We start from the raw sequence: 17,603 nt of genomic DNA, 5'->3' as shown, positions 1-17,603 counted from the left end.
CAAGCTCGGGTCATCAGACTTGTCAACAAGGGCCTTTATCTGCTGAGCCCATCTCACCGGCTCCGCCCTATATTATATTTTGGTGGAAACACCCAAACTCCTTTCTTTCAGCTTTTGAAATAGTCTGTTATTGTTATATAGAGTCAGTTCATTTCTAAAACACTGGCCATTCGCATTGCAATCTTGGTCTGAGCTAGTCACTTCTGGAAACTTTCCAGACTGTCTAGTTGAGGACAATGCCATGTGTGAGGCTGTGACAGACCCAGTCCTGTGTCTACCCGTGTGTCAAGGACCATCACTGAAAGCCCCTAGAGTCCCCTGTGGAGACCCTGTTCCAGAGAAGAACAGGAGGGGACTGGACAATGTCTTTTCACCCCGGGTAGAGAGGGCGCCAGATCACAGAAGTTTTCCAGCCAAACCCAGCTTGGTAAGTCAGTGATTGGGATTCCCTGCACGGAGCATGGAGACTCAAAACAACTGGGGTACTGTGAGGAAGTCCCCCACTTCCCGCCATCGGTGATGACTCACACAAGCTGCAGGTCTGCAGTTCCCTACACCACATGCAGGTGTTTGCTTGCTGGAGAGTCTCCTCTGGTGGGGAGTTGATTGTTTGTGTAACCTTGTAAGCTCCACAAGTTTCCCTGCCCCTTATAAGAGGAATTTTTTTCTTTTTTTTTAATTGATTTTTATTGAGCTCTACATTTTTCTCTGCTCTCCTCCGTGCTGTAAGAGGATTTTTTTTTTAAGAAAAGCATTTATTTTATTTTAGAGTGTGTGTGTGTGTGTGTTTGTACGTTCACGTGACTTCAGGTGTCTTGGAGGCCAGAAGAGAATCAGAAACCCCAGAGTTGCCGGGCGGTGGTGGCGCACGCCTTTAATCCCAGTACTCGGGAGGCAGAGGCAGGTGGATCTCTGTGAGTTCGAGACCAGCTGGTCTACAAGAGCTAGTTCCAGGACAGGCTCCAAAACCACAGAGAAACCCTATCTCGAAAAACCAAAAAAAAAAAAAAAAAAAGAAACCCCAGAGTTATAGATGGTTGTGAGTTTCCTGATATGGATTCTGGGAACAAAATTCACGTCCTCTGCAAGAGCCCTGTGTGTGAGCGCTCTTATCTGAGGAGCTGACTTTCCAGTCTAGAGGGAATGCTTTAATCTCAAGTAAACAGCTGTCTGGGTGCCCAGTAGGCTCCTTCCAGAACCACATTGCTGCGGATGCTTCTCGTGTGCCTCAGAAGCATGCCTCCCACTCCCAATCGTCGTGTTTGGAAAGACCACCAGGTACGCTGACCTGCTACAGCATCTACCCCGTTTGTGTCTGTCACCCAGAGAGGGAGATTGAGAGGGGTGGGAAATCCTGGAGGCCCACACAGGAGGGGGTCAGATCTCTGCCCTGATATGATTTTTTTTTCCTTTTGAGGTAGGGTCTTTCTGCATAGTCCCAGCTGTCCTGGAGCTTGCTATATAGACCAGGATGGCCTCAAACTCACAGAGATCCACCCGCCTCTGCCTCATGAGTGCTGGGATTAAAGGTGTGCACCACTCCACCCTGGTCTATTATGAAATCTTAGGCTGAGAACAAAGAATCTTTAGTCCAGATTTGTTTGATTCAGGGGTACAATCGTCAGGGTCTTCTGAAAGTGACCAAGGTCAATATTTAGCTCTCTCCACCTTACTCTCTGACTTGGGCTGTACATTAACTGACACGCTTCCATCTCAATGACAAGGGGACACCTATCTGTTCTAGATGACCAGTCTCAGTCCCACGTGAGGCTCGGTGCCATCCACGCAGCGTCCGCCACTCCCGCCACGCTGCTCCTCGGACCGGACATTTCTCACCTGTGAAATGAGAAGTTGGACTTAATTATCTCTGACTTCTAGTACAAACTTAATAAATGTTGATTTATTTAGAAAGGGTACCAAAATGATAACGAAGGACAGCAAACGCGTCTCAGAAGGTTCCAGGCGTGTTCAAAGTCTTGGACATCTAATTCGTACAACCTTCTTAGTTTATGAGTACAGAGCCCTGGACACAGGCTCCTTACCACCACCGCAGGCGTGGCCCTGGAGAGGCTGACCTTCGTGCCCACTTCTCAGACAATACTGAGGGGAGGCATGATGGTGGCATACCAGAGAGAAAAGACACAGAGAGAAAACCCATCTCTGTCTGAGCTGTGGTGCTCTGTATGGACTAGTTCCCCCTTGTAAGCCTGCTGAAGGGCTGTAATTAACTTGTAATTACAGTCAGAAGTGAGCTCTTAGGGATGAAGAGCAGCGCCACCAGGGCTATGGCCACAAGGGGGCGCTGTGGCGAAGCTCACCAGCAGAGGCTCGCAGCTTACGGGAGACTCCGGGAGAGAAAGAGCCATTCTGGGACCTTGTCTGTCACCTTGAGAGGCCCAGGCTTCTTCTTCTTCTTCTTCTTCTTCTCTTCTCTTCTCTTCTCTTCTCTTCTCTTCTCTTCTCTTCTCTTCTCTTCTCTTCTCTCCTCTCCTCTCCTCTCCTCTCCTCTCCTCTCCTCTCCCCTCCCCTCCCCTCCCCTCCCCTCCCCTCCCCTCCCCTCCCCTCCCCTCCCCTCCCCTCCCCCTTCGCCCCTCCCCTCCCCTCTCCCTCCCTCCCTCCCTTCCTTTTTTTATTGTAAAACACAGAATAAAGTAACAGGCACACCAGCACAGTTGCTTGCCTTCGAGCGCCATCACCAGCGTGGCTCTTGGCTCTGAGCAGTGGTTCCAGGTCACATGCCTTCTGTCCACTTGCCTTGCTGCAACACTTCAGGCGTCTGTCTTCTTAACAGGAGGTAGAGTTAGGCTTGATGGCGAGGGACACTATATTTAAATACTCTTTTAGGAACGCACATTGCGTGTTCACTTGTCTGGTCGGTAGTCAGCTGGCTTTTCCGTGTGGCCAGAAGGGAAGATTTAAAGAATGGTAGATTAGATGTGGCTGATGCACCATTTTGGCACCGACCCCTTTGGGGTTCCACCCTGGGGACCCTGCAGAGTGGTCGGAGTACGTTTAAAGGTAATAATAGAGAGACGAGCCAGGTGCCCCGGAGAAGCTGCGGTGCCAGCCTGGGGACCCGGCACTGACTGTTTTAACTAACTAGGCTGCAAGCAGAACAGAGGGGCGGGCAGAATTCCTCTCCAAGCCTTGCAGAAAGCTGAGTCTCAGGCACTCAGCCCTGTAGCTCCTGAAACTCATGGTCATTGTCGTGTGGCCCGCTGGCTGGCTGCTTCCCTCTCCCACTGTGTGTGTGTGGGAGTTCATGTGGAAATTAGAGGGTCACTGTTGTCTCCTTCCACAGTGGGTGTCCCCGGGGGTTAATCTTGAATCTTCAGGCTTGGCAACATCTCTGAACCATCCTGCTGGCCCTGGGAACAAAAGTTTTAAACACTCATAGACGATCATTACTATTGAACTGGGAATCCAAGCGAGGAAGCAGTCAGAACAGTGGGTGTGACTTAGTACAACTCCTCGTCTTTGTGGCCACCGGTCCTCTGATTGCCAACCTGGCTTAGAGCGTCTGGGAGCGGAGCAGGAGGCTCAGCCCACTATTCCAAAGCTCCACACCCCCTGAGTTCTAAAGCCCCATGTGGCTGAGATTAAGACAGGACAAAATCAAACCGCAGAGGCTCACATCCCAGGGAGCAGAGTATTTTGAAGGCAGCCATGAGCAAGTGCCCGAGCTCCAGGATGGGCAGAGGAATATCTTCCTAAGCCCCAGATCCTCTGCCCGCCGTCTGTGTATCCTTCTACGCGGGGCTTTTAGCCTCCTCATGGCTTGCTTCACTGCTGGTACCTACTCCACCGTCTTAGTTTAGTTATGATGGTGTCTCTGTGTGTGTGTGGGGGGGCAGGTCAGAGGACAGCTCTCAGGAGCTGAGTCTCTCCTTCCACACACCCCCACCCCAACTGAAACACACTGTCTGGGGATGGAACTCAGACCCTCAATCTTGGTGGCAGGTGCCTTTACCTATTGGCTTCTTTTCCAACTTTTTCCAATTCAGTCCCCTTTCAGCTCCTCCTCAGGGTCTACTCTGGGTTTGTCTGGCCATGCTGAGCTCCACGCCTGCAGTAGAGGGTTTGGCTGACCCTGGCGGGGCTCAGCAGCCTCCAGTCACACAGTCCAAGAGCAGCTGGCAGCAGAATTGAGTCTCTGTTTTGCTCTTTGCAAAGGAGATGAAGAAGAAAATACCATAACATCAAATCTGGGGCCTGTAGACTTGCCATGTACGTGTTATTGAGATGAGCAAAGGGAGGATTATATTACTAACGGTTAATTATGGTGATATTACTGTTCCTGATTAAGATGGAACTGAGGTGTACTGCCGCAGCCTGCATTCCTGAGTGGAAAGAGAAGATGATGTTTCTGGACCCATCATGGACCCTCTTCAGAATACTGGGAGAGAAAATGCTGATCTTGATGGGGTGTGTGGGCAAAGGTGTGTGTCCATGTGTGTACCGTGTCCATGTGTGTGCTGTGTTGTGTGTGGTATATCTATGTAAAGTACATGATGTATGTGTCGGGGTAGGTGTGTGGTATGTGGAGGTCATAGGGATGACAGGCGATTCTAGAATGGTTTAGGTAACCCAGTGGCATCTATTCAATGACATACCGCCTTGGCTTGCTGCCCAGTAACCCAAGAGAAGAACTCTGTACGGTCTGGTGTAGGTTCCATAGCTGTCTGGCTCCGAATCTTTCCTGAGGGAATACCTAGGGTCCCTGGTTGTCTCAGGCCTGGTTGTGTGGGTAGCAATTGAGCCTTTGCTCACTGAGGGACTCAAGAAACAGCCATCGGTGCAGGAATGGGGAACGTCTTTTTCCAGCAGGCACTGTTTGTTGGCCCGTGGGCTGCATGCATCTCAGGATGATGATGAATGTGCCCCAGCATATTTGTAGATGTCAATGTCATATTGCAATGTGGGGAGTTGGGCATTCTTGACAGGAGGATCAGTACCCATGTCTCAAAAAAGACACCCATTGTTTGTACTTTTGTCCTCGACCCCGCAATGTACTGAATTTCGCAGGTATTTTATGCTCTTTGACATTGACTTTCTTTCTCATTAAACACACACACACACACACACACACAATCTATCTCTCTATCTTCTATTTCTCTACTATCTATCTATCTATCTATCATCTATCTATCTATCTATCTATCTATCTATCTATCTATCTATCTTCTCTCTATATACCTACTATTTATCTCTATCTATCTATCTATCTATCTATCTATCTATCTATCTATCTATCTATCTATCTTCTATCTATCTATATACCTACTATTTATCTATCTATTTATCATCTATCTATCTTCTATCTATCTATCTATCTATCTATCTATCTATCTATCTATCTATCTATCTATCTTTGTACTGCCCATGCCATTGGCTCTTGTTGCAGGTCAGTTTCTCTCCATTTGTTTGGAAACTCCTGTGCCCCCCAACTTCTCTTGTGGATTCAGCCACCTGTCAGACACAACTGCTCATCTTTGTTGACCTAAGGGCTCCCCTCCCAGTCGTGAGCAGACTCCACAGAATGAGGGAACAGGGGACTGAGGAGGGCTACATTTTAGAAAGGCTGTGTAAGGCTGCTGCCTCTGAGGGAGGTTTTAGCAACTGCGAGTCTGTTTTCTGTTTCTTCAGGGGCCGCTGTTTGAGACACTGTTGCTGTTTGCATTCTGTCTATCTGTGTCCCTCTTTCCATTTGTTCTTTAAAAAAAAAAACTTGAATTTTAAACCACCCCAGATGACAGGGGCCTGGCCTTGGTCTTGACAGTGCCTCGGATGGCAGCAGAGAAGATCCTTGTTGAGTGATCCACCCTGTCTGCCTTTAACTTTGACAGTCCTGGCTGGGAGGCTGCCTGCTTCCAAGATAAGTGTGGGTTTCAGAGGCAGGGTCCTTGTGTCCCCCAGATAAGCAATTATTTAATAAATTGGCTTTGACATGAGCTTTCTGTTTTAATACTTCCCTTCCCATTGTAAAATAATCTCCTGCATGTGATTTCCCATCGCTCTTGTGAGGCCCCACTGTGGCTCACCTCAGGAGCCTCAGCCTCTTCCACAGGAGAGAGATCCATGTGGAAAGAGATGGCAAAGGCTGGGAGGCTGCCTCATGTGCAGGCGTGAAGACCTTTGTATGTGTGTGTGAGAGAGAGATAGAGAGAGAGAAGGAGGGAGGGAGAGAGGGGGAAGGGAGGGAGAGAGGGGGAGGGATGGAGGGAGGGAGAGAGAGGGGGAAAGAGAGGGATGAAGGGAGGGAGAGGAAGGGGAGAAAGAGATGGGGAGGGAGGGGGAGAGAGGGAGATAGGAGGGGAGAGAGAGAGAGAGAGAGAGAGAGAGAGAGAGAGAGAGAGAGAGAAGTTCTGAGAAGCGGGCATTGGTGTAGGTAGTAAGAGACCATATTAAAGGAAGAAATTGGGTGTTGGAGATTATGAACTAGAATCAACTCAGTAGGCATTCATTCATTCAGTCATTCATTCTTTCACCCACTGGCTCATTCATTCATTCATTCATTCATTTATTCATCTGGTGAAGGGAACACCACAGGGCTCTGCTCAAGGCCTCACGGTGCGGTTGAAGGTGACCTTTGGGAATGATTCAAGAGAACATGGAGTACCCAGGTTCTGAGGCCCAACAAGGAGCTTGTGCCCAGCCAAGTAGACTTCTGTAGCTGTCAGCAGGGCTCAGTCATCTGACTTGAGCAGACAGGAGATGGGCAGGCCTGTTAGAGAGGCCCAAATCAGATGACATAAGGCAGGAAGAGGCTAGTGTGGGCATGCTCAGTGCACACACGGAGTGGAGGGTCAGCACGTCCTGGAGCCCTAGGGTACAAAGGAGGATCCTAGAAGGACCCCACTTTCTCCTCTCTGGCTTCATGGGGATGTGCGAGGGAAGTGCAGTGGCCACCATCCGCTGTGGGGGCTGTGACAGGGGCAGGCTTGGCCCTGTTGACTGCGCATTCTAGAATTCCACAGGCTTACCTGAGATGGCTTTATAGGCAAGGGGCCTCTTTTAATGGGGGAAGGCTTGGAATAGCACAGCAATCATGCCAGCCAGGTGAGGCGCAGCTCACACATATTGGCCCAAGGTTTGAAGTGTGAGTTTCTTGTCTGAGGACAGAGGTGACTGTACATAAATTCGGGTCACAGCCACAGCTGCTCTGGAACAGAGGAACTGGGTTCCATGAGTCCACTGCCCCCTTCTCAGGCTTGCTGGGAATGATGGAGCTGATGGGACATGGGCCTGCTATGCTGTTCTGTAGAACGCCTTCCAAGTGAAACTCTGTGATGTGGGGTCTTTGTGTGTGTGTGTGTGTGTATGTGTGTGTGTGTGTGTGCATGCGCACATAAAGTCAACATCAGGTATCTTCTTTGATCAAATCTACTTTATTTATTTTGAGACAGGATATCACTGTGTAGCCCTGGCTGATCTGGAACTTTCTATGTATAGACCAGGCTGCCCTCAGACTCACAGAGATCTGCCTGCCTCTGCCTCTGAAATGCTGGGATTAGCCCTGAGGTGGAGGTGCACACACCTTTAATCCCAGCACTCAAAAGGCAGAGGCAGAAGGATCTCTGTGAGTTTGAGGCCAGCCTAGTGTACAGAGCGAGTTCCAGAACAGTCAAGGCTACACAATGAAACCCTGTCTCAAAAAACCAAAAATGTAAAACCAAAAAAAAAAAAAAAATGTCCTCTGGTCTCCGAGAGTACTGCATGGATCTGATGCGCACACACACATACATACACACACATACACATACATACACACACATACACATACACACACATACACACACATACACATACATACACACATACACATACACACACATACATACACACACATACACACACATACACATACATACACATATAGACAGAATACCACTAAGTTGGATTAGGTGCAAGGCCAAGCCCTTACTTTATTTTGGAGACAAAGTCTTTAACTGAACTTAGAGTTTGCCAATCTAGCCAGGCTGATCAGTGAGCTCCAGGGATCCTCTTGTCTCTACTCCTCAAGATAGGGATTCCCCACCATGCTTGATTTTTATGTGGGTGCCAGTGATCCAAACAGAAGCCCATGTTGTGTGGCAAACACTTTACTAATATGAACCGTCTCCCTGGGCCCTGCCCTGGGTCTCTCGGCTGGGGTGTCTCCTGCATGGCAGGTCACTTTTTCCTGGATCAAACATGTTATTTTTATGTGGACAAAGCAGACAGTCTGTTTTATGAACAAACCTGGCAACATGATTCGAGGTCGGACCTTTGTCTAAGGACTCCATCCAGGACAAAGAAGGTGTTACTGAAGCCGGGAATGTGTGAGTGGAAGGAGTCACGCTCTGTCCTTGTCCTGGCCCTGCTCTGCCCCATCCAGAATTTTCTGACCTTCCCAGGGCTGGGTGGGCAGCCTGGAGTGAGCATTGACGTCCACCGTAAATGATAAAGGAACTGCGGCCGTTGCCTTCCGGCCTAGTTAGCTAACTGGTTTGATACCAGCTGGCCGTAACAGACAATTTTAATAAAACTTGCCTCCGAGTTAAGAGGGAGATGCTGCCTCCGAGTCTTCCTGACTGAAACATATGAAAAACTGACAGGTGGGCTCTCTGATGCAAAGCCTCTTGCTGGGGCCAAAGGCAAACATCTGATGAGCTCGTGTGCCCATGGGGGAAGGATTAATTAGATTTCCATCCTGCCCCCCGGCCTCCAGCCCTCTGTTGTTATGACAGGACCACAGAAGTTTGAAAAGCTGAATCATAGTTTGTATTTTTAGCACCCTGGGCCACTGAGACGGAGAGGGCGGTGGGGAGGGAGAGCCCACCGTGCTCCTGCGGTAGTTAGCATCTGTCTAGACCGATGGGTGGACGTTCGAGCCTCGTTTTGCCTGTGTGAAGTAGCCCGGGGGGACGCGGATATCTAGGAGATGGCCACAGGCTTTCTCCCAAGCTCCCTCTTTCCAGCTGCCTTTTCAGGTCACTGCAAGTGGGTAGCCTGGGTTGTGTGTGCACACGCGTGCATGTGTGTGTGCATGCATGCGCATGTGTGTGTGTGTGTGTATCTGAGACAGTCCCTCACTGGTACGGCACTGGGTGACTGTGCTAGGTTAGCTGGTCAGCCAGCCCCAGGGATCTGCCTGCCTCCACCTCTGCCGTGGGCCACCATACCTGGCTGTGATTGAACTCGGGGCTTCTGCCCATGAAGCTGTCTCCTCGGTTGCATTCCACCATTTTCTGCTGAAGCAGTCTTTGTGTCGTCCTGAGGGTTGTGTTTGGTGAGTGGGATGGAGGAAATTTCTCTCTACTGATGTCTGTGGGGGTGATAGAGAAATGAGTGGGAGGAAAGGACGCGGGAGCCAAAGAGCTCTCCGGAAGGGGAGGGCAGGAAGCAGCGATGCTTGTAGTTGTCACTTTTCCTGACTCTGTTTCTTTCTGTTGTAACAATCTCATGTTGTGTGTGATGTAAAAGGAATGGTTCATTTCCTCCAAACTGAATGCTGGAAAGTCCCAAGTTGAGGGTTGGTACCCGCTGGGGCTTCTGGCTGCATCATGCCATGGTGGAAGGTGATGGTTAATTTGTACTGTCAGCTAGGTTGGATCAAGAAATGCCTGGGGTATTAATGATGCAGACTGACTGTATCTGTGAAGATGTTTCCAGAGAGTTTAATAGAAGGTGAAGACCTGCCCTGGATGTGGGTGCACCATCCCTTGCGCTGTGGTCCCTGACTAAGTAGGAAGGGGGAAGAAGAGTTAGATGAGTCCAGATGGTCCCCTCTCTGCTTTGCAATCTGCTGAGATGTGAGCATACAGCCCCTCACTGCTGCTGCCACAGCCACGAGACTCTGCTGCCACTGTGCCTTCCCCTCTATGATGGACTGGACCCTAAAACGGTCCAGCAAAACAGACCCTCCTTTCCTGCCTTGCGTAGTGTTTAGGCCGCAGCCTTTAGAAGGGCAACGGATGCAGAAGAATGTGGAAAAAGAAAGCAGTGGGGTGAGCTTGTCCTTCCACCGCTAGCCACCCCTGAGAGAACTCACTCAGCCCTGCTATGGGAGCCTTGAGTCATTCCCACAGCCCCACATCCGCCATGCTACCAGAGGACTGAGTTTCCAACAGGCACCTTTGGGTACACATTGACCACAACAATCCTCAGCAGCAGTGGTGGCACACTACACACTAAGTGGTGGCGGCCAAGTTCTTTATCATTTGCTCGTGGTTCCTGTCAAAATTTCGGATAGTTCCCATGGGTTTAAAGTTCCAGGGGAGGCAATTGTTAAAAGGAATAATTTCCGTGAAGGAAGTGTCTGAGTTTGGGGTTTAAAACAAAAAGCTGAAACAAAACGAGAAGAAATTTAGCAGTTAAGGATGTAATTCAGTTGGTAGATGACTGGTTTGCAAAGAGAAAGCCTTGGGTTTGACTCTGAATACGGCCTTTGATCCCAGCACTGGGAAGTATAGGCAAGAGAATCAGGAGTTCAAGGTCATCCTTAACTACTTAGAGTTCTGGGCCAGCTCGGGCTACATTAGATCCACTCTCAAAACTTTTGTGAGGTATTCATCAGAGAAGACTGCTCGGACATAGGTTTAAGCCAATAGAAAGTCTTTATTTACTGGCAGGTGACTACAACGTGTGTTCAGGAACCCAGTGGAGCCCCGAGCCCTTCTCAGGGTGAGCTTTTCAGCACAGAAACCATGTTCTGGGTTGACAGACTTCAGCTAGCAAGAACAGTCAGCCAGCCGCAGAACTACAGAAGCCAAAAGGCCAGGTTAGCGCATTTTGAGACTTTCCCAGAACTATGGACTTTGATGGATTAGGCCTTTGTTTTAGTTTTGGCGGGTGGTTCTGTCTATGTGCTGCTGAGTTTTGCAGCCTGAATGGTACTTCCATCATGGAGTCAGTTAGGCTAAGGTCTTGGGGCCATGTTACAAAAATAAAACAAAAGGGAAGAGGGGAAACTTGTAGTTTTTTTCTTCCTCTCAAGCTCTAGCTGGCACGGCTGGATCAGCCGGTGTGCACAGCCTTTGGATTTCCTGACACTTGTAAGTTTCTTATCAGGGTCTGGATAATTCGTTCCCTTTGGCTGCGTTCTGCATAGTGGTTTTATTTTATGAGCTCCACTCCAACAGAACAGGAGGAAGATATTGGATGTGATCTGAAGGAAAGCAATACGGTTTAGACCTGGCTGCTCTCTGAGATAATCATTTTAAGTGCCTCCAAGATCAGACAGCTGGCCCCTTCTTGGGGCAACTCTGTAAGACAGATGGACCGACCGTGTCTCAGAGTGTTGGCTTCTCCTGAGCTCTGGCTTCCATCTATCTCAGTGCCCCAACTTCACCAACTGTGGGGTCTCTGGTGCCAAGATGTTATCTACAACTGACTTGCTGTCTTCCGTTTGAACACAGAAAGATGCATATGAGGGCAGGGCAGGGCTACTTTCTCCATCGACAGACGGATTTCAGCCATCTGTATGGACCTTTTCTTGTTGGTGGAATATCCAAGTCTTGGGGTACTGTAGGTGGGTGTGTCAATCTTTACCCTTGAGCGTATCTCACACGCTCTATAGTGCAAGCTCACCATTACCTCTGTGAGACCAAGGGCTCTTTCCCTGACAGATCAGATCCATTATTCTGTATTCTACTACAAGTGACTTTTTTTTTTTTTTTTTTATTTAAAGCAAGGGCTTTGGGACCTGAAAGTGCTTGATATGAAAGCCCGAGGATCTGAGTTTGGGCTCCCGGTACCCATATGAAAAACAGAGCATACCTGAAATCCCAGCCCTTGCGGCGAGCAGGTAGAGACAGGTGGATTCCACTTAGAGCTTGCTGGCCACCTGGTCTAGCCAAATCAGTGAGCTCAGGGTTTGATGAGAAATCCTGGCCTCAAAATAATGTGGAGATTGACTGGGGGAAGACAGCTGACGTCAACCTCTGGCTTTTGTACACACACATGCACTTGCACACATATGAATATCAACACACACAGTGCACACACCCAAGAGCTTATTGGCAAATTCTCCCTTAAGGAATAGACATAACTGACTTTGCTGATAGTTTACACTAATCATAGACATCAAGGGGCTCAAGGGAGTGGGATATGCAGAGCCGAAGGTGATGGTACTGCCATCTCACACCAATGTGAGCGCCCTATGGAGTTCAAATCAAATGACTGTTTGTTTTACACACGAGGATTCCATATCTGAGAAAGGACTGGAGCCTGTGACCTTCTATATTTCTGCTGGTGATAATCCAATATCACAGACAAAGTTATAAGGAAAAAAAAGTTTATTGGGGTTTACAGTTCTTCAGGTACAAGGTTCTAGTGATGACCTCCTCCTGACAGAGTCCCGAGGTGACTAGGAATATCGTAGGAAGAGAAAAACCTGTGCAGTTCTTTCTTCTTCTGTCTTAACAACGTCACCAGGATCCAATCACGGGGCCTATGTGTGGAAGCCCCTACTGACATGGTTTTTCTCCAGCTACAGAGGAACCTTCTTTGACACACAAGGTTTGGCATTCTCCTCCCCTGTCTGAGTTTCCAGCCTTACTGTAGTGGGCTCCACATGGTTGCCATTTTTACCCATCCGTATTAATCAAAGCAATCCCGATTCTAAGGAGTGCACCTCTGCACAGGTCTATGGTAGCATCACCTGAGGGCACAGCTGTCGGGCTGATGTTATTTTGTAGACAGATGTTTGTGTAACATGCTGCTTCAGTGTCTTCATGCATCGTAGTCGAAGTAGCCGGGACTCTATTACACCCTGAATATCCGTTCTGTCCTGGTATTGTGTCTGATACCACAGGGATCAGGGGACCCAGGTCATGTTTCTGTGGCATAGACTGTTTCTTTGTGAAACTAATGTCCTCGCAAGCCTTCACCCATCTGCCCACGCTGCCAGTATCCCCTGGCCTGGAGAGCCCTTCACTCTGCCTCTGTCATGGGGCAGATGTGTCAATGCTGTTAGGCATTCTGTCCCAGCAAACAGAGAAGTAACAAATACGGATATGAAATGAATGTTCTATGCTGAGTTCCTAAGATGCTGTCTTATCCTATTAGAGGCTGAATTGGTTTATTTTATCTGGTGTTTCTCTTTTACGAGGCGCATCTCACTCTGTGCCTCTGGATGTCCTAGGACTCACTCTGTAACCTAAGCTGACCTTGAACTCCTTGTGATTCTCATAGCCCAGCTCTCCTAGTGCTAGGTGACAGACATGGTCCACCGCGGAAGCTCGAGAGGGTTCCTGTGGGAGGGCAAGGGCCTTGGCTGTGACTGGCTGTTCTCTCTCAGGTGTCCTCCCCAGCAGCTGTGCCCTCATGTGTCAATGCGCTTAGCTTCCTGGAGCCTGGCCCTCAGGGGTGCCACTGTTCTTGTCTTCCTGCCTGCCCCCTCCAGACAAAATATGGAGATCCTGTCCCCGAGTCGTCCCCATCACGATACAGCTGCGCAGCCCAAAGAATGCGCTTCTAACCCCAGGTTGGGAGGAAGGCTGAAAACCATGTTGTGGTCTTTGCTTGCCTTAGAACTGAACTGCTCTTTCTGGGCTCTGTGGGCACCTGGTGGCATTGCCGCCCCCCCCCCTCCAGTCACAGACGCGCATTCCTGCTCTGAAAACATGCAAGTCCTGAGCTTGACAGAGGCTCCCTGGGAAAGTGTTCAGAGCAAGCAGGAGGATGGATTTGGAGACTGGAAACTATTCTGTCTGATTTGGGCCAGAAGCTCAGGGGGTTTCAAGGAAGCCAAGAAGAGAGGGACTCCAGAGGCATAAATGCCAAGGGGAAGTGGCTGGAGGCGATTCTGGGTTTTCTCTGAGTCCAGCAGCACTGTTTTTTTTTTTTTTTTTTTAAATATGAAGGGGTACTTTTATTATTGTCTTACATAACATCTTAATGAATACGCCAGGTGCATTTTCTCAGCTGGCAAATAAGACACACAGAGAAACTTCCTTATGTCTGGGAGTCAAGAGCCGTCACCTGTCTCTGGGAGGATTCGGTTTCTTACGACGTCTGTGATACTGTCCGTGCAGGTACCAATGGTGCTTCGTGCTGAAGAACACCTTGCTGAGTTGTTCTGTCATGGGGCCTTGCTCAAGCTGCTCGCCTTTTATTTCTAATTTGGTTTTCAGCACTTGTTCGTGTGTTTCTTCATTATTACACAAAATGTCTGGTTGAGGGACAGGTTTCGTGTGCTCGTACGGGATGTCCACAGAAGGTGGTAGCACACTATGGTCCGGCCATCGGATGTCAAAGCGAGCTCCACCTTGCAGTTGTAGTCATCTGGAAGAGAAGAGTAGGTAGACTTTCGACAAACACTAGATAAGGCTCCATTCTGGGTTGGAAATAAATGTTTCCAGACAGTCCTGCTTGACGTCACCCATTTCACTGCGGCAGCCATGGTCTTTACGAGGTGACGTGAACAAAGATATCGTGAGGAGAAACCGCTTCTCACATCTGTTTCTAGGCACACAGATTTTCGTTCCGCGGACCCGCCATCTTGCTTCAGTCCCCAGCAGCACTGTTTTGGAGGCAGACGTTACCTCCTTCCCTTTTCTATCTCCTCAGGCAGAGCGCTGCTCTTGGTTCCCCAGGTCTCATTGTCTCTTGGTTTTTGACTAGGTTCAGGTATATTGTCCATTTCCTCAGGTCTTGATCTCTGTTTTTTTTTTTTTTTTTTTTTTTTTTTTTTTTTTTTTTTGGTTTTTTGAGACAGGGTTTCTCTGTGGTTTTGGAGCCTGTCCTGGAACTAGCTCTTGTAGACCAGGCTGGTCTCGAACTCACAGAGATCCGCCTGCCTCTGCCTCCCAAGTGCTGGGATTAAAGGCGTGCGCCACCACCGCCCGGCAGGTCTTGATCTCTGTAAGGGACTCTGTAGCTGTTAGTCTTTTACTCTTTGCTCTTTGGGAAGCCCGCCACCCAGCTCCCAAATAATCACATAGAGACTTATTCTTTCTTAGGAATGCCTAGCCTTAACTTGGCTTGCTTCTAGCCAGCTTTTCTGAAGTTATCCCATCTGCCTTTTGTGTATGGGCCTTTACCTTTCTCTATTCTATATACCTTTCTTTACTTCTTACTCCATGACTTGCTGTGCAGCTGGGTGGCTGTGTGGCTGACTCCTGGTGTCCTCTTTCCTTCTTCTTTTCTCGCTCCTCCCCTTTTCTTCTTTTTCTCCTTTTGTTCATTCCCTCTACCTGGCAGCTCCCCCATCCCTCTCCTGCCTTGCTATTGGCCGTTCAGTTCTTTATTAGACCAATCAGGTGCCTAAAAAGGCAGGCAAAATAACACAGCTTCACAGAGTTAAACAAATGCAGCATAAAAGAATGCAACACATCTTTGCATCATTAAACAAATGTTCCACATCATAAAAGGATGTAGCACATCTTTAACTAAAATTCCACAACAGCACTTGGTCAGGAGGACAGACCTTCTGAAATGGTTGCTAACTTAGCTGGGTACCGGTTAGCAGAGGTGTCCAACACGGAGATGCAGTAGCTATGGAAACCTAGCAGCTTGTCCAAATTTGCCTGAAACTTCGGGTCCCAGGACAAACTAGAAATCTGAGATTACTTTGCCTGTTGCTATCATTGTTACAGGAAAAGGAACAAAAAGTGTGTGTGTGTGTGAGTGTAGGGACTTTTAGGAAATAAGCTAACAGAATGTTACCATTATGATTCCCGCATTGGTCTCTGACCCACTGACACCTCGGAGAGCCTGTGATGTCATTCTCCCAGCCAAGAAATCAGAGGTCAGGAAAACTTGGTGTCATACTAGGATCGCACAGGTGATTCACAGGGAGCCAGTGACAGTGGATCATGTGATTCCGCTATGAAATTCTTTCTGCTTGGCCCTCGTCTGTGTGCTTCTGTGTGTCCATGTGAGCTGGGTGGTTTCCCTGCTGCTGTTCACGTTTGGGCGTACTCGACTCCCCTGCACAGGTAAGGAACATACCTGAAGCTGGCTAACGTGCCCGCCCAAGGGACTGGGTTTGTTTGACTCTTTGTCTCATTTCAAAGACTCTGCCTTTCCCCTGTGCCTCAGTGGTACCATCTGCCTGGTAGCTGGGATGCATGGCACTGCCAGGACGGTGTGGCACGCAGCCCTCCTTCTGCTGCTGTTGTGATAGCTGGCACTCTAGTGCCAACTGCCTGTTTGCTCCGCCTTTTAAGGCAGATGAGTGCCTTGGGCCACCGGTGATTCCTAAACAAACAGTCACGGAGCCTGTACTGGCTGCATCCGATGGCATCTGTGCCCCACGATTGAAGTTCACTCCTCTTGCAGCCCCAGAGAAGTCACACGATGCCTGTGCCTCCACCCTGGTGAGCCTCCAGTGAGTCGCTTCAGAAATTAAGCTCAGTCTGTCCTCCTGTCAGGAAGCTCCTGTGTAACAATGTGTGAAATGGAGGTTAATGTCCCTGGGCTGTCCTCTCCATTCTGATGCTGATGATGTAAAATGAGGAGAATCTGTCTAGCTGCAATCGCTGCTGCTAACTGTCCTGAGGAGCACAGATCTCCCAGACTCCTCTGGGAGTGGAAGGGCACCGCCCTGGTTGGGTTTAGATGAGTAAATGAGGTGTGGAGATGCCAGCCTGTGTGTTCAAGCTCCTTCCTGTACCGCGGAGCTCCGTCGTAACCAGTGGTCTCCTAGAATGGATGATGGCGTTATTGTCCACAGGGAGAGAGGGTCTTCGTTTTGGATCAGATGGGAAACTGTTGAGGTCTGGAACTGAACCCTCATTTCCAAACGGGGGGCAAGGATGCCGGGGAGGTGTCCTGTTCCCCAACCCCTACGAGGGGCCAACATACTCTGGAATTTGTGTCTCCCATGGAGTTGACTTAGAGGGAAAGGGCAGACAGCACAGTCCCTGGGAGCAGCTGCAGACTGGCTCCCAGTAGGCCCGAGCTGGAGACAGCCCACACAGCCCTGAGTGCCTGACGTCATAGGGAACTCCTTCTAAGTCAGCAGAAGACAGAGTGCTAAAGAGATGTCATGACATCTGATCCCAGGAACTATATTAACTAATCAAGCCAGTCCCTCACAGACACGCCCACAGGCCAGACTGTTTGGGGCAGTTCCTTGATTGAAACTCCTGAAAAAGTCTTAACTTCTGCCAGGTGAGCAAATCTAAGCAGAACAGTGGCTGAGGTCGCTGCCCTGTTCGCCCTGAATCTCACCACCCGCAGCTAAGATCAAACCATAGGAATTTCCATATTCGTTTCTCATGTTTAAACAAAATGGCACTGGGTGTGTGGCTCCTTTGGCAGAGCGCTTGCCCAGCATACATGGAGCCCCGGGATTGGGCACCAGCACCACATAAACTGAGTGCTACGTAGTCCTAGCACCTGGGAGGTGGAGGCAGGAGGGTCAGGAGTTCAAGGTCACCCTCAGCCACGCAGCAGATTCAAGGCCAGCCTGGGCTACACAAGACCTGTTTCAAAAATAAAAGTGTGAAACAGAAGCAAAACTAAAATATTATCACCGTCTCTTGGCATGAGGTCCCCCTTCAAACCATAGGACTCTAAGGTAGTAACAAGAGTCTTTCCGGTCCCATCTGTGGAATCAAAACGTGACTTTTTACTCCTTGTTTCTCTCCTTGTTGGTCAAAGGCTTTATCAGT

General features: G+C 49.2%; 1 protein-coding gene and 1 pseudogene across 1 annotated transcript in view; one reads left to right on the top strand and one right to left on the bottom strand.

Moving 5' to 3' along the window:
• The window catches only part of Disc1 (DISC1 scaffold protein), a 162,741-nt gene that overhangs the window by 89,644 nt on the left and 55,494 nt on the right, over positions 1 to 17,603 (top strand). The window lies entirely within an intron of this gene.
• LOC130863420 (39S ribosomal protein L42, mitochondrial-like) lies at positions 13,853 to 14,485 on the bottom strand (annotated as a pseudogene).

The sequence above is a fragment of the Chionomys nivalis genome, chromosome 21 (assembly GCF_950005125.1).
Source record: "Chionomys nivalis chromosome 21, mChiNiv1.1, whole genome shotgun sequence".
Classification (NCBI taxonomy): Eukaryota; Metazoa; Chordata; class Mammalia; order Rodentia; family Cricetidae; genus Chionomys; species Chionomys nivalis.
This window is presented reverse-complemented; position numbering and strand designations above follow the sequence as displayed.